Genomic DNA, 24,291 nt, shown 5'->3' with positions numbered 1-24,291 from the left:
CTAGCCGGTTGTCAAAGTGGATGTTAAAATCTCCTAGTAAGGTGAAATTGGAGGGAGAGACAACCAGCTGGGAAGCCACCGATAATAGAGAGGTGTTGAATTGTCCCGTAGGACCGGGGGGCGGTAGATTAGAATACCGGCGTAACAGGTATTGGGAGAGAACTCAATAGAGAAGGAGAGATTTTCACAGTCCTCAATGTCTTCCACTGAATAGCGGCAGACATAGCTTTCTTTGTAGATGATTGCGAGGCCGCCACCTCTGCCTAGTGGTCGGTCAGCCCGCGCTATTTGATATCCCGGAGTGATGGCTTGTGCCAGATCCGGCTGAGAGTCTTGATTCAGCCAAGTCTCGGTCAAAAAAATTACGTCTGCTGAGTACTCATCTAGCAGGAGGGCGATTTCTAGGCAGTGTTTCACTAAAGACCTGCAGTTGAGTAGGAACATAGAATAGTCCACTGCCTCAGCTCTGGCTTTGGTGGTTTTAGTGACTATTTCAGCTTTACACTGCGTGCAGTGATGCGGGATCTCCAGGGGGTGCCTCGGGGTACCACACCTGGGAGAGATCGGTGGACGTAGCTGATGTAGGAGGCTCGGGCTATATACAAATCTGCCATCTCCATTGGGGCCAGGGGGCATGGCCCCTGGGCCCGGCCGGACACGGACGAGGCAGACGAGCTAGCCTTAAGCGCGCCTTCGGCAGGCAATTGGCGCGCCCGCTGCGCTCGTCCGCTGCGCTTCCTATGAAAGCACATATTTTATGGGAGAGGGAGGGGTGTAGGGAAGGGGCGTGGCCTGTTCGAGAGGCTTGTCTCGTGGCTCACAATGGCGGCGAAAATACCATCAATCAATCGCCCGCACCAGCGTTAGATCCACTGTGCAGGGGGTGAGGCAGCTCAAGTGAATGGTGCTCAGAGGGGTGAGTGAGGTTCTTATTTAAAATCAAGAATAATCACACGAATAATCACAACAGTTTTAAAAACAATTCTATCTCGCAACTCCCGGCTTCCGCCTCAGGAGGGATCTGTTTCCTGTCTGAGCGCTAGGGAACAGCGCGCTTTTATGTGTAGCTGGTCAGGGGGGGGCATGGCCTGTCCAAGAGGCGTGTCTCATGGCTCACAATGGCGGTGAAAATACCATCAATCAATCGCCCACACCAGCGTTAGATCCGCTGTGCAGGGGGTGAGGCAGCTCAAGTGAATGGTGCTCAGAGGGGTGAGTGAGGTTCCTATTTAAAATCAAGAATAATCACACGAATAATCACAACAGTTTTAAAAACAATTCAATCTCGCAACTCCCGGCTTCCGCCTCAGGAGGGATCTGTTTCAGGAGGGAGGGATCTGTTTCAGACAAGGGAGCCCAGCCCAGAGCCTCACCTGAAAGCCAACAGATGCCATGGACCTACTGATCATGCAACTCGGAGCCCCATCAGGCCCACAACACTCACCTCCATCAGCCCCAGGCCCGCCACCCCTCTGACCCCCCCCGCACCCCTCCCGGACCACCACAGAGGCAGCGCAGATACAGACCGCAGAGCTTAAGAAAACGTTCCAGCCTCACTGACTTAACACGAGAGTATGACATTGCCGACTACTGGCTCAAAAGGATAACCATTCTCTGCATCCTGAACATCATAGCCCACAGGCTGATGGTACCAACACAACGGACAACCAACATCTCTCCGCAGACAAGGCTGCTAGCTGTGCTGCATCTGTTGGCCTCTGATACCTTCCAGCCAACAACAGCCGGAGTCGGAGGAGTCTCACAGCCAGCCCTATTAAAATTTGTTCCTCAAACCTGTCCTGGATGCCATCATCAGCTTGGTACCCTAGTACCTATACTTCCCCCACACTGCGCAGGAACAGCTGGAGACCAATCAAGGCTTCTTCGCCATAGCTGACTTCCCGTACGTGTTGGGGGCAATCAACTGTACACATGTCCTACGTGTGCCCCCTGCCGACACTGCCCACAATTACTGCAACAGAAAACACACGCATTCCTTCAATGTGCAGGAAATAGTGGACCACCGGGGACTCTTCACCAACGTTGTCGCCAACTACCAAGGCAGTGTGCATGATTCCAACATCTTGCAACAGTCCATCATCAACCAGCGCTTCCAGGATGGCACCTACGGAAATGCATTGATCATTGATAAGTACCAAATGAACACACCTCAAATACCAATTATCAATATTTAGCTTGATTCAACCATAATATTCACAGTCATAAAAGCACATAACACAATCAGAAAAATTGAAGTTAAAAAGGATTGTTACAATAGATAAATTACGAGGCTCACGTTTAAAAAGTTACATCAAATAGTATCTAACAGCATTTTAGATCCCACTATTCCACCTAGAAATGGGCCTCCGAGGCCTCAAATAAATAACATACTTTTCCTATGCCACAGGACCTTTTTCAAGAACTTTGAGACCCTCCAAGCCCCATGCTCATTTTCTAGTAATTGTGGGCAAACAAGAGCTGGGAGGCATTGCCTAAGGCCTTGCTGTCTTAGAAGAGGTAGTAACTATACTTTCCTTAATTCAAAGAACAACTTACAAAAAAGGAATAAGTGAATAGTGGACGGCTATGAGTGGGAGTCGCACACACAGGGGTAGAGGTCTTGACCAGTCATTCATCTTGGGTGTAGTCACTAGTTTGTGTACAGTGCCTAGCCTAAATCTGGTCAAAAGCATTCTATCATATCCACTAGGGACAAAGCTTAAATAAGGTTCCATTGCCAGAGAAGTGAGCATTAACTGATGTTGCATAATTGTCGGTTTAACAGCTTCATCGGCTACTCTTAATAATCCCAACATAGCAAGGTCCTCTTTCTTCAAAGTTTTTCTTGAAATTCCAGCCATAGAGCTAGGGTTTGTATAATAATCTGGGTGGCCAAGATCTATCATAAACCTGAGAACGAACCTGAGTCAGGGGATCTCATGCGCCCCATCCAACCCAATACAATCACGCAGGATATCTCTATTTAATGGGTCTGTTCACTAACCCATATCCTGTGCCAAAGGAGGATAGGCTCCAGTTTAATGAGGTCCGTTAAGTACGGTAGGCCCAGCTCCTGATGACACACAAATGAGGACGTGCCTGGAGGAACTGAAAGAATATACCTGAGGAAGGCATTTTCCATGGTCTGTATAGGGAAAGAATTAGGATAACCACAGACCCCAGCCCCCATAAATCACCGCGGATATACACTGCGCCTTATATATTTGCAGGAATTATCCCAGTGGCTTCCTGCCCAATTTCTTGCAAAGATGGCAAGGACACTAGTAGATCTACTAAAGCCAAGTTTTTTCGACTCCATTGCACGGGTCCAAGTATCTTTCTGATTGAAAAGGACACCAAGGTACGAGAAAGTTCTTGTTGATGCTAACTTCCCACCATCCACACAAATGTCCCTGCCCTTATCCCTGTGGGTCCCTATACCACAAATCATTAGAAAAGTCTTTGAGAAATTGATATATAAACCCAAATCATGCATAAAAGCGTTAAAACTGTCCAGGACCCTTTGCAAGCCATTTTGCGTGCGCGCCATTAAGACTGCGTCATCAGCATATAGCAAGGCCGGAATAGGTCACCCGCCCGCTTGAAGGAAGTCTTGTCCATTCTTTATGAGTGCCTTGGCCAGTCCATTAGTGTATAGATTAAAAAGGAAGGTAGACCGTCGGCGGGGTTAACAATCTGGGTGGGAATCCACTTGGACTGTAGTGCCAGGGTTTTGGATACTACAATGAAGGACGTCCAATGTGTGGTGTTGGAGTGGCCGAATGCTTCTAGACTCGCTTTGGTTAATATCTATTCCAGACCTGTGAGTATTACATCTGAATCTAGAACCATTGAAGAGCTCTCCTCCTTTCTAAATGTGATTCCCCAGGGCATCACATTTGTGGTAGGGGGAGATCTCAATTCTCATTTCGAGCCACTTGTGGGCTTGTTGGATGGTGTAAATCAGAAGGAGGACGACCACTGGAAAATACCTCAAGTGGTTGGTCCCCCGCCAGCTCATGGGCGCCATTGGCTGTCCAAATTATGGCCCTGACTCTAAACCACTCAATTAGGGCCTGCAATGGCCATGTAAAATCGGACATCCCCTCAAAATGCACTTTTAATAAACCTAGTAAGGAGTCAGGCCTGGATTATATATTTGTTGAGAGCTGTGCTTGGCATAAGGTCCTTGATTTTAGGGTGGAAACTAGGGGTGAAAGTGATCACAATGCGTTGATCCTAGACTTCCTATCCCCTGGTATCCCCAAAGATACCTGCAATCCAGAGAGTAGCCCAGATGATAGGGCGCTTCTATCAAATAACATTTATCCAGAAAACAATGGTTCCTGTGGCATATTACTTATATAATACTTAGTCAGTACAAAAGCTCAATGGCAATTCAATTATTAGAGGGAGGGTGGCAGAAAGAAAGAAACACACTTGTACCAGTTTGTAACAATTTCTTTGTATTTCAAACAAGACAGATAATACTGTAATTATATCTGCGACGTACACACAATATAGAAAGGTGCAATGCGTCCCAAGTGATACTGTGAGCGAAACAAAAAAGAAAAAGAATGTGTAAAAATAAGTGATCTATGGGGCGTGGCTTAGCGGGCGAAGATGGCGGTCGCAGCCTTGTGGAGCTCCCGCCGGCCCGGACAGAATTTGCTTCATTATCCTGGCCCCCGAGCCCGTAAGCTGTACCACCTGTGTGGCGAGTGTCTCTGGCGGTCCCAGGGGCTCTCCGGTGTGACGTGCTGTCCTCCCGGGCGATCCAGTGTGCCAAGATCATCAGTGGGAGAGTGCGGCCTGGTGCCCGTTGGCGGAGCCAGGACCTCGATTTTCAGGCAGCCGAGCAGAAGACCGGTGGGCAGCGGCCGGTAGGCGGACCGGCCGGGCGATACTCCAACGCGGGGCTGTGGCACCAGGAGTCGGTGGGGCCGTGGCAGTGCCCCGAGTTGCCACCCTGGACGTCGGGGAAGCACCCAAAGCGACGAAGGAGCACAGAGGCCTGTACAGACCTCGGGCAGCTGGGGCCTCGAGTTCCGCGACCCTGGGGCCGGCCCCAGACCTGGATTAAAGCGGATCAACGTGGGTGGCACCAGGAGTTGGTGGGGCTGTGGCTGGGCCCCGAGTGGCCATCCGGTGCGCAGGAGGGGTGCCTGAGGCGGCGAGAAACCTCTGCGGCCTGTGCGGACTGCGGGCGACCAGGGCCTCGATTTCCGCGATCCCGGGGCCGACCCCGGACCTGCACTGGAGCGGACCGACGGCAGGAGCTGAGTGACCGCGACCCTGGTGTGGGGCAGTGATGGATTGTTGGTGCGGCTGCCGGGCCCCCCGCCTGGGGAATCTTGTGGGCCAGTGAGAGACCAGTGACAGGAGTGCTGCCCCAAGACACATCATAAACAGTGAGTGACTCCCCTAGGACTGCTGCACTATTGGAGCCGGCTGTGGTGCAGCCGGGGTCGTGTACTGGAGTGGGCCACGAGACTGGACACACGTGGTGGCCGGCGCAGTGGGTGCGGACCTGGGCCGGCTCAGCATTAATTTGTGGCGCATAGTCTGGTTCGGCCGGGGAGCCCGCCTGCAGTCGGAATCCGCGGAGCCGCGGCCACCTTCCCCCGGGAGTTGAGGGGGGCCCCCAGTGCTGATCGGGGTTGGACGCTTTTGGCGATCTGAGGAACTCACTCGGACGCAGACACTTGTGGTGTAGTGAAAGTGGGACTGCGCGCAGACATGACCAGGGGAGGTGGCGGTCCGCCCAAGCAGGGTCCCATCGATAAGTTTACAGGGCCCAGTGGAGGGCCTGGCACATCCAGTGCTGGCAATGGTGCGGGGCCGGACAATGCGGCGCTCATTGCGGCGATTACCCAGTCCAGGGACATGCTGGACGCCAAGATCGGGGAAGTGGGCGCGGATGTAACTCTGTTGCGGCAAGATCTACGGAATGCGGTGGAACGGATCACGGAGACAGAATCCAGGATCTCGGTGGTTGAGGATGACGTTGGGACCCTGAAACGGAAAATGACGGTGATGGAGCACGTCCAAAAGAACCTCGCGTCTAGAGTGGAGGATGCTGAAGGGCGCGCACGCAGAAATAACCTCCGCTTTATAGGATTTCCAGAGAGATGTGAGAAGGACGATATGGAGCAGTTCCTGACTCAGTGGCTGGAGAGCTGGCTCCCGCCGGGGGTTCTCTCTAATTGCTTCATGATTGAGCGTGCACATTGGGCCCTAACACAGAGGCCGCCGGAGGGTGAGCGTCCCAGAGCAGTCATTGCCAGACTTTTGAATTATCATGATCGCGATGTTATATTGCGGAAGGCGAGAACCAGAGGCTCCATCTCCTATGAAAATCGGAAGATTATGATTTTTCCCGACTACACTAAGCTCGTACAGCAGCAGCGCCAATCCTTCGTGGCTGCCAAAGCCAAGCTGCGGGGCCTGAAACTCCAGTACTCCTTGCTGTACCCGGCCCGCCTGCGGGTGGTTCACCAGTCCCGAACCCACTTCTTCGATTCCCCGGAGGACGTCTTCAAGTGGACCGACGAAACTGTGCGGGTCAGGCCACATGCCCAGCCGGGTCTGGACCCAGGCGGCTCGAGGGGATCGTCACAGGAACGGACAGACGGACCGGCCCGGGGACGACGACATCGGAGGTCCCGATCACGCAAGAGATCCGCCTCCGCCAGCGCGACACAGAACAGTGGAACAATGGAGTCCGATCATTCTGAAAATGGTCGCTGAAACCTGGGGGGATCTGCTTTTCTCTACAAAGGTGTGGACTTGAACTGCCGGGGGTCCCGTGGCCGGACTGTATCTCGGGTGGTGCCGCTGATGCCTGAGCTGCCTGCTCTGAGAAGTGCCTTGATCATATGTGGTATCACAGCTGGGGTTCGGGAGGCGACTTGATAGGGGCCACCAACCTCCACACGCTGTGGGAGTTGACTTGGGGGGGGTATGATTTTACGGTTTTAAGGGGTGTTGGGATCCATTGGTATGGTTGGTCCTGGGCCCACGGTTTTGGATCCGGGGTTGTCCATGCCACGACAGGTACTTCAATGTTCCGTGAGGTATAGGGGTGGGGGGAGTTGGGGACAGGGGGGAGTGAGAGGGGGAGTGTTGGGGGTGGCTAGGGACTGGGTTTGGGCGGGGGTAGATGTTGTTGTTGGGGGGTTCTGGGGTAGGTGGGGGGGATCGCACGTGCTGTTTTCTGATGTACTGAGTAGGGTGTGGGGTGTGTGGGGGTGGCACAGAGGGCCTGCTTGGGGAAATCCACTTGACTATGGCTGAACGGTCTGCCACACTCCCTAACGAGTCCCTGCGTGTAGTCACCTGGAATGTTCGGGGGATGCTTGATAAGATTAAACGTGGGGCGGTATTGCGCTGGGGGAAAAGGGAGGCAGTTGATGTGCTTTTGCTTCAAGAAACACATATGCTGGGTTCAAAGGTACTTAGCCTACAGAGGTTTGGCTTCCAACAGGTCTTTCATGCCGGATTTACTAGAGGTTCCAGAGGTGTCGCTATTTTGGTACATCGCAGGGTGGCTTATGTTCACGAGAAGCAGTGGGCAGACCCGCAGGGTCGGTATATTTTTGTCAAAGGGTTGGTGGGTGCTGAACCAGTGGTCTTTGAAGTGTCTATGCCCCTCCCCCCCTCCAGTGGGCCTTGTCTGAGAGGTTGTTTACAATATGGGAAGATATCCCAGAGTCCTTGACAGTAGTTGGGGGGGATTGGAATGAGGTGATGGATGTGTGTGTAGACCGTCAGAGGAGACAAGGAATGACAATGGATGCTCCCCCCTCCCCCCCTGCCCCCTACCCGGTTGCATGCAATGGTGGAAAGTATGGGCTGGGTGGATGTGTGGCGCCATATGCACCCTGCGGCGCGTGAGTACACATATGTATCTGCGGTGCATGGCTCCTTCTCGCGGCTGGATTATGTGTTTGTACCCAGTGCATGCCTCAGTAGGGTGCGGGAGGCCGTGATATTGCCGAGAGGGCTGTCTGACCACTCCCCAGCCTTCGTCAAGTTAGAGCTTCACACAAAACGACAACCATTCCATTGGAGGATGTCCTCGTGGCACCTACAACAACCCGAATATGTCCAACACGTGCGAGAGGCGGTTGATCATTACTGGCGGGACAATCTAGTGGAAGATGTTGACGCTGTGGTGGTTTGGGAGGCGATGAAGCCCACTATAAGGGGAGTTGACATTGCTTGGTGTGCGGCCGCCCGCCGGAAGCACCGAGAGATGATTACTGCTGCGGCCGCACAAGTAGAGGCCTTGGAACAGCGAAGCCGGGAAGGGGGCCATGAGGTTGCGCTACGGTTGCTCCTGCAGGCACAGCAGTCCTATGCTTCTATCTTACATGATGAGGCTAAACAGGCGTGGCTCGCCACGCGGAGTAGAATCTACCAGTGGGGAGATAAGTCCTGTATGATGCTTCATAGGCTGTGTCAACGCAGCCTTCAACCACTTACACTGCCAGGCCTCACTGCGGAGGACGGGGCAGTGATCACAGACCCGGCTGAACTGGCGGCAAGCTTCGCCCGCTACTTCAGGGAGCAGTATGCCCCACAAGATTGTCTGGAAGCGGACGAGGTAGCTAAATTCATCGATGACCTGCCGCCGAAAGCGGTCTCGGATGAGGCCAGGAAGGTGCTCGACGCTCCCCTTACAGCTGAGGAACTTGGGGAGGCACTGGGGCAGCTTAACACCGGGAAGGCGCCTGGGCCGAGTGGTTACCCATGTGAGTTCTATAAGAAATTTTACCTCCTGTTAGGGTCCCATTACCGACGTGCGCTCGAGGCGGCACGGACCCGGGGCAGGCTACCATCTGATTGGCGCCATGCGGAAATTGTAGTGTTTCAAAAGCCAGGTAGACCCCCTGACAGGCATGACTCGTATCGCCCCATATCCCTGCTGGACATTGAGGCCAAAATCCTAGCAAAAGCTCTGGCAAATCGCCTACTTCCGTATATTACGGACCTGGTCCACCCTGGTCAGGCCGGGTTCATGCCTCATAGGGCGACGCGTCACAACATCCGGCGAGCACAGGCGGCGGTGGACGCCATGGGGGCCTTGGGTGAACAAGCGGCATTGCTGTTGGCAGACATGGACAAAGCCTTCGATTATGTTAGTTGGACATACCTATTTGCACTCCTGCCCCGTCTCAATCTGGGCCCGGTGTTTTTGTCGTACCTTAAGCTGCTGTATACAGACATCACGGCCTCAGTGCGGGTCGCTGGGGCGATCTCCGAAAAGTTTCGGATTGGTCGAGGAACCAGGCAGGGATGCCCATTGTCCCCATACCTGTTCGCCCTGGCTATGGAGCCCCTGGCCTCTTGGGTGCGCATAGACGCGCAGATGCGAGGGTTTGTGTGGAGTGGGGATCTAGTGGGCAGAATTGCATTGTATGCTGACGACGTCCTCTTCTTCCTTACAGATTTGCAACGCTCCGGGCCCCGAGTGTTAAACATTATGCGTATCTTTGGAGAGGTTTCCGGCCTTCGGCTGAACCTGCACAAGTCCACCCTGTGGGTGCTGGGAGGTGGAGCCATAACTGACCACTGGGCAGCAGGACTGCGGGTAGCGACCGACGGGCTGAAGTACCTAGGGGTGTTTCTGTCGGAATCGGCGACAATTGCTTGGGATCGCAATATTGTGCTTGTATGGAACCGAGTTCAGGCTGATACCAAAACGTGGTCTAGAATGCCTTTAACCATATTCGTCAGGTCAGCGATCTTCAAGATGGTGGCGCTCCCACGCCTGCCATATCAGCTGCAGAACTACCCCTACCCCATCAGCCCGCAGTGGTTTAGACAAGTCAACTCGGTGTTGGGCCGCTTCCTATGGGCTGGTGGAGCGGCCAGGGTGGCGCTCCGGACTTGCTTCTTGTCCACATATTGCGGTGTCCTGGCCACTTCCGATCTGCTGTCCTATTACCAGGCTTCTCAACTGCTTATTCTTAATGAATGGTGGTATGGCGACAGAGGGGACCCGGCCTATGCTCTGGAGCGCTCGCTAATGGGGGACAGTACGCTACACACGATATTGTACTCAGTCCGGCTGCGGCGGTCGTTACGGTCTGTCACGAAAGTGGTCTTTGCTGTCTGGAGACAGGCGCTGCGCCGAATGGGCTGGTGGGGCAAGCTGACAGCAGAAACGCCACTGTGGAACAATGGACTGCTCCCGGAGCTTTCTACTCTGGCCGGTTTTGACGGCTGGGAGGCCATAGGGATCTCGCTGCTGGGCCAAGTGATGTCCGGAACTACCCTCAAATCGTTTCAGGAGCTCAGCGCGGAGTTCCACATGCCTCAATCTCAATTCTTCCGCTATTTACAACTGCGTCATGCGTTGACCCCCAGTATCGCGCACTTGGAGTCTCTCCCTGAGTTTAGTCCAGTCGAAGCGAAGGTCTTCATGGGAGACCTAGGGGATAAGAAGGTCTCCCGCATCTACCAGACACTGGTTACTCATTGCTCCTCCTCATTACTTCCCCTTAGGGCGGCGTGGGAGGTAGATGTGGGTCCTCTGGAAGAGGATGATTGGAGGGAGGCCCAGGAATCCCCGCGAGGGGCTGCTATTGCAGTGCGGCTTCGGCTAATTCAATTTAAATATCTTCATAGGGCCTACTACACCCGAGAGCGACTGTGGAAGGCGGGACTGATTGCGTCTCCGGAGTGTCTGCGCTGTGGGGCCGCGCTGGGCACGCTGCTGCATACGGTGTGGTCGTGTGCTAGACTGTCTGGCTGCTGGAGAGGTGTATGGGGCTGCCTGTCTGAGGTCCTGAGGTGGGATCTTCCCCGTACTCATCGGCTGGGGCTGCTCCATGTCATGGAGGGTATCGGTGGGAACATATATAAGCGCCATCTACTGTTGTTGGGACTGGTTGTGGCCAAGAGAGACCTTGCCCGGGCATGGAAGGGAGAAAGAGCCCCCCCCTTGTCTGCATGGAAGGCTGGCCTGGATTATTACATGGGGCTCAAGAGACCGGTGTTTGAAGCAAGGGGATGCCCCCATAAGCATTTTAAGATCTGGAAGCGGTGGGCTGATTATAGGGGGCTGTCATTGGATCCCCCAGTAGAACGAAAGGAAGACGTATGAATGAGATGTGCCGTGTAGGCCTGAGTTCTGTAGCATACCTGTCACTTCGCACCCAAGTATTGCTTACAATCTTATACACACGTGCGAGGGGTTAGTATGGGAATTGGGGGGGGTTGTGGGGTAGTGGGGTAGTGGGAGTTGGTGGGGTAGGGGTGAGATAAGGGGTTGTTCTTCTTGGGCTTTTCTCCTCTTATTGATCGGACATTGTGCATGCCTTATGAACTGTACCATGACTCTTGGTGGGGATCTCCTGACTGTGGGGAGCCACAGTTTTACTCTGCTTCATCTGCTGAATAAAATCTGTTATGAAAAAAAAAATAAGTGATCTATACAGGTTTCAGCTGTGAATATTTACAAGGAAAGGAAATTGACCAAGAACAATGATATAACCAATTGTTAATCAGTGGCTACATACAATCATAGACACTGTATTTGTATAGTTCATTTCCTATTGCGTCGACGGCGTTTCGACCCGTAAAATAGGGGTCTCGTCAGGACTGGGCAGTAAGGGACATCTTGTAGTGTGGTTTATTCCAAAACGCAACCCACGCGTTAAAAAGTAAAATGTGCACAGGTCAGGTGTGGGAAAAATGGTTCTTTGTCAGCTGGATTCCCCGTTGGCAGGGGGGTAAGACAGGGGTGTGTTTTGGCGGCCACCCTGTTTTGCCTTTATGTCATCGGGGTAATCACACACCTGAAAGCGGTAGCCAACAGTGATGCTCCAAAACTTGCTGGGTGTCGGATCTCTGCAGTCATGTGCGCAGATGATACCTTATTGCTTTCAAAGTCTCCTATGGGCATCTAGCGAGTTCTGGATGGCTTTGTATCTTTTTGTCTGGACCGGGGGCTGGACATAAACACTCTGAAAACGAAATTCATGATTTTTAACCCCCCAGTAACAACACGCCCAAACCCGATGATAGGTGGAGTCCGGCTAGAAAGGGTTCAGACCTTTGAGTATCTGGGGCTCACCCTAAACGAAACTATGACTTGGGTGCAACATCAAATAAAATCCCAACTCATGCTGTCTCAAATAGCGGGGGGTATCCTTAAGCTCTTAAATAAATCCTCTGTCAAACCAATTGCCCACCCCTGGAAATATACAAACTGAAGGCACGGGGCAGTAATCTATGGTGGCGAACTGTGGGGTAACAAGTGCGTATCCGAGATTGCCATCACGGAGAACACATTTGTAAGACAGTTGGTAGCTCTGCCCTGTAGTACACCATTATTGCCGCTAAGGCTTGACCTGGGCCTTAGACCTATAGATAAGGAACTGGGCCTAAAACCGCTAACTTTCTGGCGGAGACTCTGGGTTACCCCAGAGCTTAAGATTTATAGGCAAGAGCTTTCGGATGTTTTAAGGCTCCCGAATGCGGGGAAACTTCCCTGGCTGGAGTATGTAAGAGAGGAATTTGAGAGAATAGGTCTTTCGTCAATGTGGTCTGACCCGGAGCATACTTGCATTAGAATTTCACGCAAGTATCTGCTCAATTTGTACCACGAAAATAATTTGACTGCTCTTATATCGAATGCCCAAACTGGTACCTTGTCCGGCACATTTTTAATGATCAAAGAGTTCTATCAATTTGAGCCTGTTTTAGACGATGTTAGTCCTGTTGTTTTTAGAAAATTGTACCTCCAATGGAGACACAGCTCTTTACCTATTAGAGCCTTCATGAGTAAGTGGTGTCCATCTTCCCCCAAAAATTGTCCCGGTTGTACCTCGGAGTTGGAAAATGAATTGCATGTTGTGTTCTTTTGCCCTGCTTACCAAAAATCTAGAAGGAGGTGGATTACTCCCCTATGTAAAAATCTGGGGATCATGCATTGTTTGCAAGCTTATAGAATACTTAAAACGGATCTTTCAACTGTAATTGTCTTTGCTGTAACAACATTTTTGGCAGCTATGTGGAACAAAAGAAGGACATATGTGAACACTGTCTGAACTAGGATCCAGTAGATATACCTGTACAGATGCTCTGGAGCTTGATCCCAAACTCTAGATGGGCAAGGCGGAATATTTGGTCATGTATTTATTCATGTTCTTTGCCATTTACTATGATGTAATGATAAGTTGCTAGAACATGCGCGCCTTTCTATCTTTTATTGTGTATCTAACTGTATTGTATCAATTTTTAACTGTTTAATCTATGTGATCTCTTTTATGACAACATTGTCGAAATAAAGATGAAATGATGATGATGAAAAAGGAAGGGGGCCAGGACACACCCTTGCCTTACCCCTCTCTTTACAGGGAATGTTTTTGTACACTGACCCTCCAACCCATATCTGACGCTGGCCGACGCTCCCTCATATAGTCGCTGCAGGAAGGCGATAATATTGGGTCCACCCTTAAGTCTACAAGGATCTCCCAAAGCCTGACATGGATTACCGAATCAAACCCTGCTGTCAGATCCACAAAAACTAAATAAAGCCTCCCTTTTTTAGCTCTTGTGTATTTCCCTACGAGGACAGCCAGGTTTAAACTCTGTTCAGTTGTACCCAGCCCCTCCCGGAAACCGTACTGAAAGTCTGACAGCACCTGATTTTCAACTGCCCATTCCTGTAAACGCTGTAGGGCAACTCGTCCTGCCACCTTCACCATAGAATCAAGGAGGGAAATTGATCTGTAGCAGCCAGGATCTTGACGATTTCCCTTCTTGAATATCGAGACAATGATGGACTCAGTCCAAGTCTTTAAGAAGGTAGTGGAGTCGCTAGCGTTAACCAATTGGGTCAGGAGTGGGCCCCATAGTGCAACATTTGACTTGAATAGATCAATTGGGCCCGATAGGGGCCGGGGGTTTTACCCCCCTGGCTATGAGCAAGAGCTAAATCCATTTCATTCACCGTTACATTAAGGTTACCATGGTGGATAGGATTAACACCCTGAGATTGTTGATAGTCATGGATGACAGGGTCATTATAGAGTGCAGAAAAATGATTAACCCAGTCTCTTTATGAGATTGCAATCTCAATGGTAGGACCTCCAACCCCGCTCATGAGGGTGGCCCATAAGACCTTCCAGAAGGCTGCGGAATCCTTCCAGTGGGCTGCTGGGTGGAGCGACTCCCAGGCTTCCTCCCTCAGGTGCCTTTTTCGTTTGGCACTTGTCCTCTTATAGAGTGCTCTTGTCCTCCTTAGTCCCTCGCATAATCTAGGTTGTCTAATGAGCTCTTGTATCAAATTAGAGTGAGCTTTAGTGCAGGCACTATTAAACCATTTGGGGTTTTCAGTTTATTACGGCATTGACACTCAGTAAGCTCTTAACCTCCTTGGTTATCTCATGAAAGGAGTGCACTATGCCGTCGGAGTGGAAAACTTGTTTAAGCAGATGTCAAACGCAGGTTTACATGTTAAAATGAGCTATTTAGTCAATGCCTCTGAGTCTACTTTAGCCCAGCTAAGGGCATACCCATTCGTTTTATTTAGCTCCAGGGTACCCATCACCCAGTTCACTGGCAAAGCGGATAGTTATCGCTCAATGCAATGCTGCCTATCGCAAAGGAGAGCAGCCTAGAGGCAAAAGTATGTGAGACCAACATGAAGTCAATGGTTGTCAAAAGACCTCTCCCATTAAAAGTCGGGGACATAACCACTGGGGTAGGAACAAGTTCATTTGCATATCCCATATCAAACAGAGATATTAAATCATTGAATAGATCCCCAGCCTTAGTGTGTGAAAAATGACAGTTGAGGTCCCCGTCTTCAATATGGATACCACATATTTTTGGATCAACCGATTTGCACAATGCACAGTTAAAATCCCCCAAGAAGATGATTACAGTGTCCTTTGATCTTGAATTACAAATGGCATCCAAGGACTTGCCAATCCTTATAACCTCGGCCCCAAGGTCCCCTGCAGGAACATTGTTATAGAAATTTACTATAAGCTCTCTCTGTGAGTGTTTCATATGAAGTTGGATAACATGATAGTAGCAGTCCCCTGCAAAAAAGACAATCTTATCCACCACTAGCATGTTAGAAATGTATGTACACAGCCCTCCCTTGGGCCTTCCTCCCAAACCCTTCACCGCAGGAACCTTAAAAGTCATATAACCTTTAATATGTAAAGGATCCAACTCCCAGGTCTCTTACAGGCAGAAAATGTCAGTGCTTGCAATGAAGTCACACCACAGCGAAGTTTGAATTTTCGCACGCAGCCCTGTGCTGTTCCAAGAGATAATGCTAGTTGCTGATGTTGCTATAGTTGAAATAGACTCAGTTGTGATGTAGAAGGAGAGTGGCTTGAACTATATAATACACAATCATGCAATCCACATCTCTGGGAATGCAAACGTCACAAAGTCACATACAACATGCCAAACCACATGTTCACACACAAGACACAACAGCACAACTCACTGTGGGAACCTGGGCTAGCCATGTACATGAGCCATCAATGTCATGACACCTCAGCTACACATTAGCAGATTGTGGGAAGAGGAGGGAACCAGGCATGTGTGAAGAAGGTGATGTGATAGATAAATGAGACTGCACACAATGCAAAGTGTGGCATGAATGTGTTGGACAGACAGCAGTATGCAGACCACAGACATATCCATGTCAAAACACACCGCTGGTGTTTGGAGTGTAGTGGACAGTGGACGCAACCATGTCACCCCAGCCAGTGGTGGAGATCAAGGAAATGTAGCTTGTTAGATCCCTCCCTGTAAGCATGTGCGGAGTGGGCTGGATCAGCGTACGCCAGGCTAGAGTAGGGGTGTGAATAAAAAGCACTTAGCCCTGGTCCTGGTTCTCTTCTGGAATGGCCAAGGTCCCTGCCAGGGCGGTGCCTCTCACCCCACCACAAGTCTGATGCCGTGAGCGGTGCTGCCTGCGATCCGGTGCGCCTGCTACACCTCGGGCCGCTAGTCCCTGAAGCTGTCATGCCCACCCCTGCGCATCCCGGCATCACTGCTCACCTGTTGACACTGGCTTGTGTCAATGAGGAGGGCCCACCACATGCCGCTGCAAGCTCCAAGCCCGAGACCCCAAACCTTGGCAGCCTCACTAGACCACCATGGCCTCCTCGACACAGGCCCGCAGTACTCCATTTTCGTTGTCGTACTCCACCGGCATACACAGCGGACAAGTAGGTCACACATTTGGAACTGAGTCTTGATTACATCATGGCAGAGAACATTATTTATGGCTGAGTTTATGTCACTATACTCCCGTCGATGTGGTGCCACCAAGTCTGTGCATAGGACTCCTTCCAAACATGTCTGTGCGCCCTTGCTGACCGTGGCCTTCGGCATTCACAGCGGTCCTTTAGGCCTCACAAAAATCCAATGCAGTACATCACAGGCAGGACACAGCATTGTCGCTGGCTGCAAACCCACTCCGCTCTGGTGCCACTACCTCCATAAGCCACAAATCTAATCCACATGCCATTCCAGCGTTGTGTGACAGAGATCCAGGAGTAGATGGCTGGACAGCGGTTAACCCACGCTGACCACTGCCTCTGGACAAATCTGCAGCCAACTAGGTTACACTTTTGGAACTGAGTCTTGATTTTTTCATGGCAGTGTTCATGTCACAGTACACAAGGGAAGGAGTAAGAGGAAGATGCGTTTCAGTCCGGAGGAGAAAAGCCTCACCTTTACGAAGGTGATGGGACACTACCAACAACTGCACTGGTGCCACTGACTCTGTGCAGCGCAGGCCTACCACATGTGGCTGCGGGCCACTGCTGACCGCTGCCTCCGGCACACACTGCGGTGGAGTAGGTCACACATTTTTAACTGAGTATTGCTCTCTACAGGCATTGTCATTGTACAGGCCTCATCGCAGATGGCATCCCCTTTCAGCTCTGGTGCCACTGAGTGTGTGCCCTGAAATTCATTGTCAATCTCTGGTAGAACTTCAATGACCTGGGAGCCCATGGGCTGGGGGTTGTCTTCATCTTCATGTAGCTGATACTGACTTGTTGGAGTCTGTAGCAATCAACTCCACCATTTGCCTGTTTCTGCTTGCTTCGGCCCTCTACATCATGCCCTGGAAGGACACCTTCCACTGTCCCCCGCGACATTCCCCTTGGACATCAACGGGTACATGCTCAGCTCAAGTGGCCCTACCTTAGTGCAGCGTAAGTCAAAGTCCCATGGCGGTGTGTCTGTGCCGGATCCTGTGCATCCGGGGCTACTAACTCTGTGCTGGTCAAGTCAGGGACCCTTGCTGTTTGTACCTTGTACTGCTGATGTTCTGCTCACTGTTGTGGTTTTTGCCAGCACTAACCAACCCCTGAGGGGTGGCTAACACTACCCAACACCCATCCAGCACAGGCGTCACTGAGATGTGACCCTGGCAATAAAAGGGGCTGGGCACACATGCCCGTAGCCAGTTCCACAGACTCACTCAGTGTGTCTGTGTGGTCATTATGTATTCATGAGGGACCGGGGCCATTCCACATTAAATTGTGCTGTGGACAGCGCCCGCAACCATGTAACCACAGGCAGTGGTGTTGACCTTGGACATGTAACTGTGTCATAACTCCATGTGAGCGTGAACGAGGTGGACAGGCATATGACAGTACAGCATAGGGGGTGTGGCTCTTCCACACGTGGATCTGGGTGTAGTTCAGTGTAGGCCTTGCCAAGGATATAGTTGATGCGTGTGTCTCTGTCACCCGTCCCGCAATCGACAATGTTGCTATGTGGCATACGCCCGGTGTGCATGCTCGGCCGAAGGGGTACATGGGGAGGGCATGTCCGTTAGGGGTCAGGGATCACACATGCCAACTGTTGTGTGTGTCCCTATTAGTGCAGCATGAGCAAAAGATGTATCCTCAACTGCATGTCGAGTTCAGCCAGTCAGGTGTTCTACATCTGTGTCAGCCTTGTCCTCACAATGGGCCTACACACACGTGGCCGGCCACCTTCTACACACATCATCACTGTGTCGTAGTCAGGCTTTTGGACATGCGCAGACAGGCATGACAATCGTTTGACATAGGGGTGCAAGCGATGCAACCGCTCTACGCACACTAGTGAATGGGGCGGGGGGAGGAAGGAGCAGCAGTGAGGCTATGTAATACACATGGATGCCGCTCATTTGCAACAGGAATCACTAAGTCACACATATCAAACACCAATGAACCAGTGAGCCTGCCAACATATCATGCAGTACGTAGTCTTAACTCATGTCTCTCTGCACTGTCACAGGTGACCAAAGATATGCACTCTGCGCTTGGATGATGACACCCCTTCATACCCCGAACACACAGGCCCAGAGGCAGTACAATTTGGCCCACAAACACACTAGGGGCATCATGGGTGGCACATTTGGCGTGTTGAAGTCACATTTCAGGTGCCTGGACATCACAGGAGGAAGGCTCCTGTACAGCCCAGACCTTGTGTGCAAGATGATCGTTGCATGTTGTGTGTTGCACAACATATGTGTATGCAGCAAAGACCCATGGATACGAGTGCCAGCTGCACAGGACGATGATGATGAAGATGAGGCAGGTGGACCACACTCCCCTGCAGCCGAAGCAGGAATAGCCCATTAGGACTACATCATTGACAGTTTCTTCTCTGATTTACATCACATTGTGAGGGTCCTTAGCCGTAATGGGGCAAGGCGATGACTGGCCACAGGCACAGCTTGTGCAAATAAATGCATTCAAATACACATTCCCTGGGTGCATGTCATTCATCTGTTCAGGCAATTTACTCAGACAAGTGTGGGTGCGACATGTAGTGCTGACAATTTTGGAATTTGTTAATGGATGGTGGGTGTGTTACCTCTGTGCAGTGAGGCTGTTTAGGGTGTCACGTATTCAAACTGCCAGTTCTGTGTGTCACAGTTGTTACTGTATCCCACTATTCGGCGTTTCACATGTGTCCCAATTCATTCCATTCTGGCAACAGGGATTCTTTTGGGCTCTGATATGTGCCGCCATGATGCAGGGATGCACCCTATGACTCAAGTCCCATGACATGGGCAACATGTACATAAGAGGGAGTCTCTGCCCTTACATAAGTCCCTGCTTTCATTATTGTTTGATCATGGGCATGGCACGTCGGTGTGCAGGGGGTGTTGATTGTCCCTCTGCAATGTGAAGAGGAGATGTAGTTTCACAGTGTGTTCCATGTATGTTTCCGCATTGGTGCAGTTTACATACTGAATGCATGTCAATGTACATTGTGGCTGTTTGTGGGGAAATGCCTATCTGATTTGGACAATGGTAACTTGTTCTGCGTCACAGCTGTGGGGTTGTGCTCGTATGTTGTCATCTTGAGGTTCCGTGACAATTGTAAGTGGTGTTTTTAACTCGCACGAATATGGTCGAGTCTAGTATCTATGAACCGCAAATGACGAGTTTAGTAAGTGTGCGCAGTTTCGCTGTGCTAACTTAAACCGTTCGTTTGTTATGTGGGTTTCTCATCTGTACCCACGGGTTCCATCTTAGATACGGCATCCATTTTGTCTCTTGCCCTCAAGTAGCCAGCGAACGGACGCTGTCCGCTTCGCGACCCTGGGACTTCCAAGATATGGCGAAAGACACATGTTCTTTGTAAGTGTCTTTATGACGAGGGGGATGCTACTGTAAGGCAGATGGCGCCGCTCGAGGCTCATCTTGCCGCACGGGCTTATTGTCTCAGTCGTGCATCTCATTAGGCACGTCCCTTTGATGCCTGTATCTCGTGCTTCTCGACACTCCCCTTTTACACCCTTTCCGATCTCCCTACTGTCTCCGTCTTCCTCTGCACCTGTCTTCGTTCCTATTTCGATCTACTTTACTGCTGATTGGAATTTGCTAATGGTGGGAAGATGGGTTTTTACAGTTGGGAACCGCCAAATGTTTCCGCACTTATGTTCCGGACCTTGTGTGTTTTAAAACGACCAAAGCGACCCCTCTGGGAGCTAGATGTGGGAACTGAGTTATAAACCTTTGTGTTCAATGTTAGCCTATGGGTAAAAACTGTATAAAAGGAGCGATCCACAGAACCAATTTGAAGCAGTCTCCCCAAGTTGCACGTGTTGTACTTGTCGTGACTTCTGTGTTCCCTGCAGTAAATAAACCTTGACTCTTTGACGCCGAAGGAAGTGTCCCGTGTCTCTGTGACTTGTACGCCGGAGCAGGTTACCCACGAAGGTTTCAGGTGTTGTGCCCTGGCACCGCTGGGTCCAAAGAACCCAGTCCTTCAGTTGGCGCCCAACGTGGGGCTGCATCAGTGGTACCGGTCCAAGCCCGACGATCGTGAGGAACTTCGTGTGAAATCTCCGAGGGAAGGTGCACCCCGCTTCATCGATCCTGTTGTCGAAATAAGTGGCCCGAAGACTTTTCCCGCGAAGATTCCCGCCTCCTAACGGCTGCGACGGACTGCTGCCCTGACTGTAGACCTGTTTTGGCGCCTGGCGTAGACCTTGGTATAGCGAGACGATTGACGGGCCTTCCTGAGGACGCCATTGATCTTTGAGTTAAGTATTTGTGGGTCGCTCCCAGAATCCTTGGTTGTAGACACTTTAGCGAGTGTCTTTGTTGTAAACACTAGTGTTTTGTTGTTGTTGTACACGCTGTGTGAGTGTTTTTGTCGGTGACACTTTGCTAGCGTACTTTGTTGTTGTTGTATTTGTTTGACGACTGCAGCCGCCAAAGACCGAGGGTTTTGTCTTTGCTGGGACTTGGTAAATCCCGAAATCCCGTAACCCTTGAAGTTTGTGAAACTCGGCTAGTGTGCAAGATGCCTGGTCGTAGTACTTTGTTCAGTTGCTTTAGACCTTGTGATGCGGATTCCCTGCTGGAGGACTCGTGTCCGATACCTCCGGTTGGAACTCCTACTTATGACTTGTATAGCAAACATGGGCTAGGCCCGATTGCTTTTAACGATTATTGGATAAAATATACAAAGAAAGACGGCGATCTTCGTTGGCCACCTCACGGTAGCTTCGAAGCGTCGATCTTAGATAATTTGGAAATAAAGTTGTTCGAACGTAAATCAAGGCCGGCCATGTTTGATGCCTTTCGGTTGTGGCGCAAAGAAGCCCGACAGAAAGAGATCAGACAAAATAAACGTAGTCAGCGAGATACTGTTGCTACTATAGTGAAGAAAGCTGAGCAGTTTCAGCGTGATAAGGAGGATAAGGATAAGGAAGTGTTTGAGAGATTACAGCGTATGTCCATAGACAAATGCTATCCTGTTTTGCCTACGGAGTCGGATAAGAGGGAAGAGGCAGTTGAGGATCCTTTAATGTCTTATCTTATGAAGTCGCCACCTCCGTACGTACAGGGTACCGCAGCTCCTGTGGTCCCTGCCGTACCTGTTCTTCCACCTGTTATTCCTCCACCAGTTCCTCAACCTGCACCTGCTCTTCCGACTGTTCCTGCTCCTTTGCCTATTTCTATTCCTACTGCTCCTCCGCTTCCACATACTCCTGTTCCCGCTACTGCTCACGCTACTGCTCCTGTGTTGTTAACCCCTGTTGCTGCTAACGTCTCTACTCCTTCTCTTGTTAGTCCTGTGTCTTACTCTTCTCCCTCTACTCGTAATCGTGATTCTCCCCTTGCGACAAACTTCTTTCAGTCGCTCGGACCTGTTTTTGGGTCTGCAGGTTCTGATGGTCCACAGAGACGTAGCCAGCTTCCTGGTAATAGAGAACGTGTTGCGCTATACAATATGGCGATGGGTTGGATGATAAACCCTGTTAGAAATCCACCTCGTGTTGTCCTCGAAACGTTTGATCAATTCAACATACCTACTCAGAGATATGTGTTTGATGAAATGTGCAAGTTCTTACATGATCAGATAGCGGCCAATGCGCCTGACGAGGTGCTGACCGCCCTGTCTGAACTCCGGCTTCAGTTCGCAACTGGACTGATAGTCGACACTAATGTCCGACGTGCTATTGAGCGGTTGCTATCTCTTCGTCCCGCTCCTATTCCTCATGCATTGTTCGTTGAGGACATTGAACAACGAGATGGGTCTGGCCAATATCCTATGCGTGAAGTTCCGCCAGTTTGGGTACCCGCTGATAATACTAATGCTAATGCTCCAATAGCGGCACATTTCCAGAGAGTGTGGATACACCTCCCATGGAAACGATCGGAAGTGCTTCAGGTGAAACAGACTTTGCCCGATCCTCGTAAAAATCCTGCAGGGTATTATAAGGAATTGTCGCAGCTCGTAGATGCTACGGTAATGAATCTTGCCGATATCGACATGTTGTTTGGCAATGTCGTACCGCAACCGGTATGGGCCAAGATTCGTCACCAAGATCACACAAATGAATTAGGTGGTGATTGGGCTGCCATTACAGCTGCAGACGCTGGACAAGCGGCTGCTACTAAACCCGATCAATTGATTGAACTTCTTCCCCAACGAATCATTACATTAATGAAAACGCTTATGCCAGCTATGAGGGTAAATTGGGACAAGTTGTCAGCCTGTAAGCAGAAGAAAGATGAGAGTGTTTCAGACTTCTTTACGAGGTTCGAGGAAACATTCGTCGATCATAGTGGGCAGGATATGGGTACTGAGGGTGGACAGAGGTTGTTTGTGGATAAATTCGTATCGAACTTATTGCCCGACTTGAGCCATAAATTGAAAAATTCAGAAAGTGCGTGGGCCGTTTCTACCTCAGCTCAGATATTGGCTACGGCACAATATTACGAAAATAGAGAAAAAGAGGAAAATGACCGTGCCGATAAAAAGACGAAAGAGCTGAAAACTAAAGTGTTGTTACAACAAGCATATCCGCCGCGTTCTAATCAGAATGCGCCTCAGCAGAATAGATCACAGTCGCAATCGAATCGATCGCAGTCGCGTAATGATTCCTCTTTTCAGAGATCTTCGTTAGGATATAATCAATGTGCTTATTGTAGACAGGAGGGACACATTAAATTTAATTGTCCTGCTTTAAATGACCGTAGTGGTGGTAATTCGTCTAGAGGAGGTCGTGGTGGTGCACAGCACGCATCACGTGGTAGAGGTCGTGGTGCTCAGAATGATCGCTCTGACCATTCATCAAATTCTAATAACTGTTTCGATCAACGTGGATCATCGCAAGGACGATCTGCGCAGTACAATGTAGACGATTATTACGTCGATCAGGGACCTGACGATAGTAATTACTAGGACAGCCAAAGACAAGGAGAGGGAGTGGTATCAGTTCCGGTTGATCAGAGAGGGCCTTACGTCGCAGTTGCTACATCGGGCGTCGTTGAGCCTTTTCTGTTGGACACTGGTGCAGCGAAAAGTTCTATCATGCATTCGAAACTCCCTGGCGCACCTTTGTCTGGCTTAACAAATGTTTCCGTTGGATTCTCTGGCGCCCCCGTTAGCAATCCAGTTTCGCGCCCTTTGCCCCTTAAAATTGGGCCACGTGAGCTCGAAGCTCCATTGATTTTGTCTACTGGTTGTGGCGAAAATCTTTTGGGTCTGGATTTGCTTAAACGCTTGTATGCGACTTTGTATTGTTCTCCTGCGGGTGTAAAGCTTACGTTAGGAGAGAGGGTAGTCTCTCCCATGTACTTGTCCCTCGATAAGCTTCCACCGGAATTGAGTTCTCTTCCTGCATCTTTGTGGGCGACGGGTCCAAATGACGTGGGCCTACTTGATATCTCCCCTTATGTTGTTCAGTTGAAATCGAATGTGCGATTGCCACGTATTCCCCAATACCGTATCTCACTTGATGGTGAACGAGCTTTGTTAGCGATCATCTATGATTTGATCGAGAAAGATGTCATTGAAGAAACTCGGGGAAACGTGTGCAATAGTCCTGTACTGCCCATTCTTAAACGTACTGATCCTACCAAACCGCCTGTTTATCGTTTTGTTATCGATTTACGGGAGGTGAATAAAATTGTGGTTCCTCAATTCCCTGTTGTGCCTGACATTACGGCGCTACTGACTCTGATTCCAGCTACAGCTTCATGGTTTTCGGTGATTGATTTGAAAAATGCGTTTTTCAGCATCCCGATTGCCGAAGAGAGTAGGGACCTTTTCGGTTTCTCTCTTGGTGGACGTAGCTTCCGCTTCAAACGCGCTCCTCAGGGCTACTGTGAAAGTCCATCGATTTACAGTCAAGCTTTGAAGGGTCAACTGGATGCGTTTAGGTTGCCGGTTGGTGCGGCTTTAATCCAATACGTCGATGACCTATTGGTGGCTGCCGATACTCAGGACATTTGCAAAATTGTTACAGTATCGTTGCTGCAACATCTCTGTGAG

The sequence above is a fragment of the Lissotriton vulgaris genome, chromosome 6 (genome assembly GCF_964263255.1).
Source record: "Lissotriton vulgaris chromosome 6, aLisVul1.2, whole genome shotgun sequence".
In the NCBI taxonomy this organism is placed as follows: domain Eukaryota; kingdom Metazoa; phylum Chordata; class Amphibia; order Caudata; family Salamandridae; genus Lissotriton; species Lissotriton vulgaris.
This window is presented reverse-complemented; position numbering follows the sequence as displayed.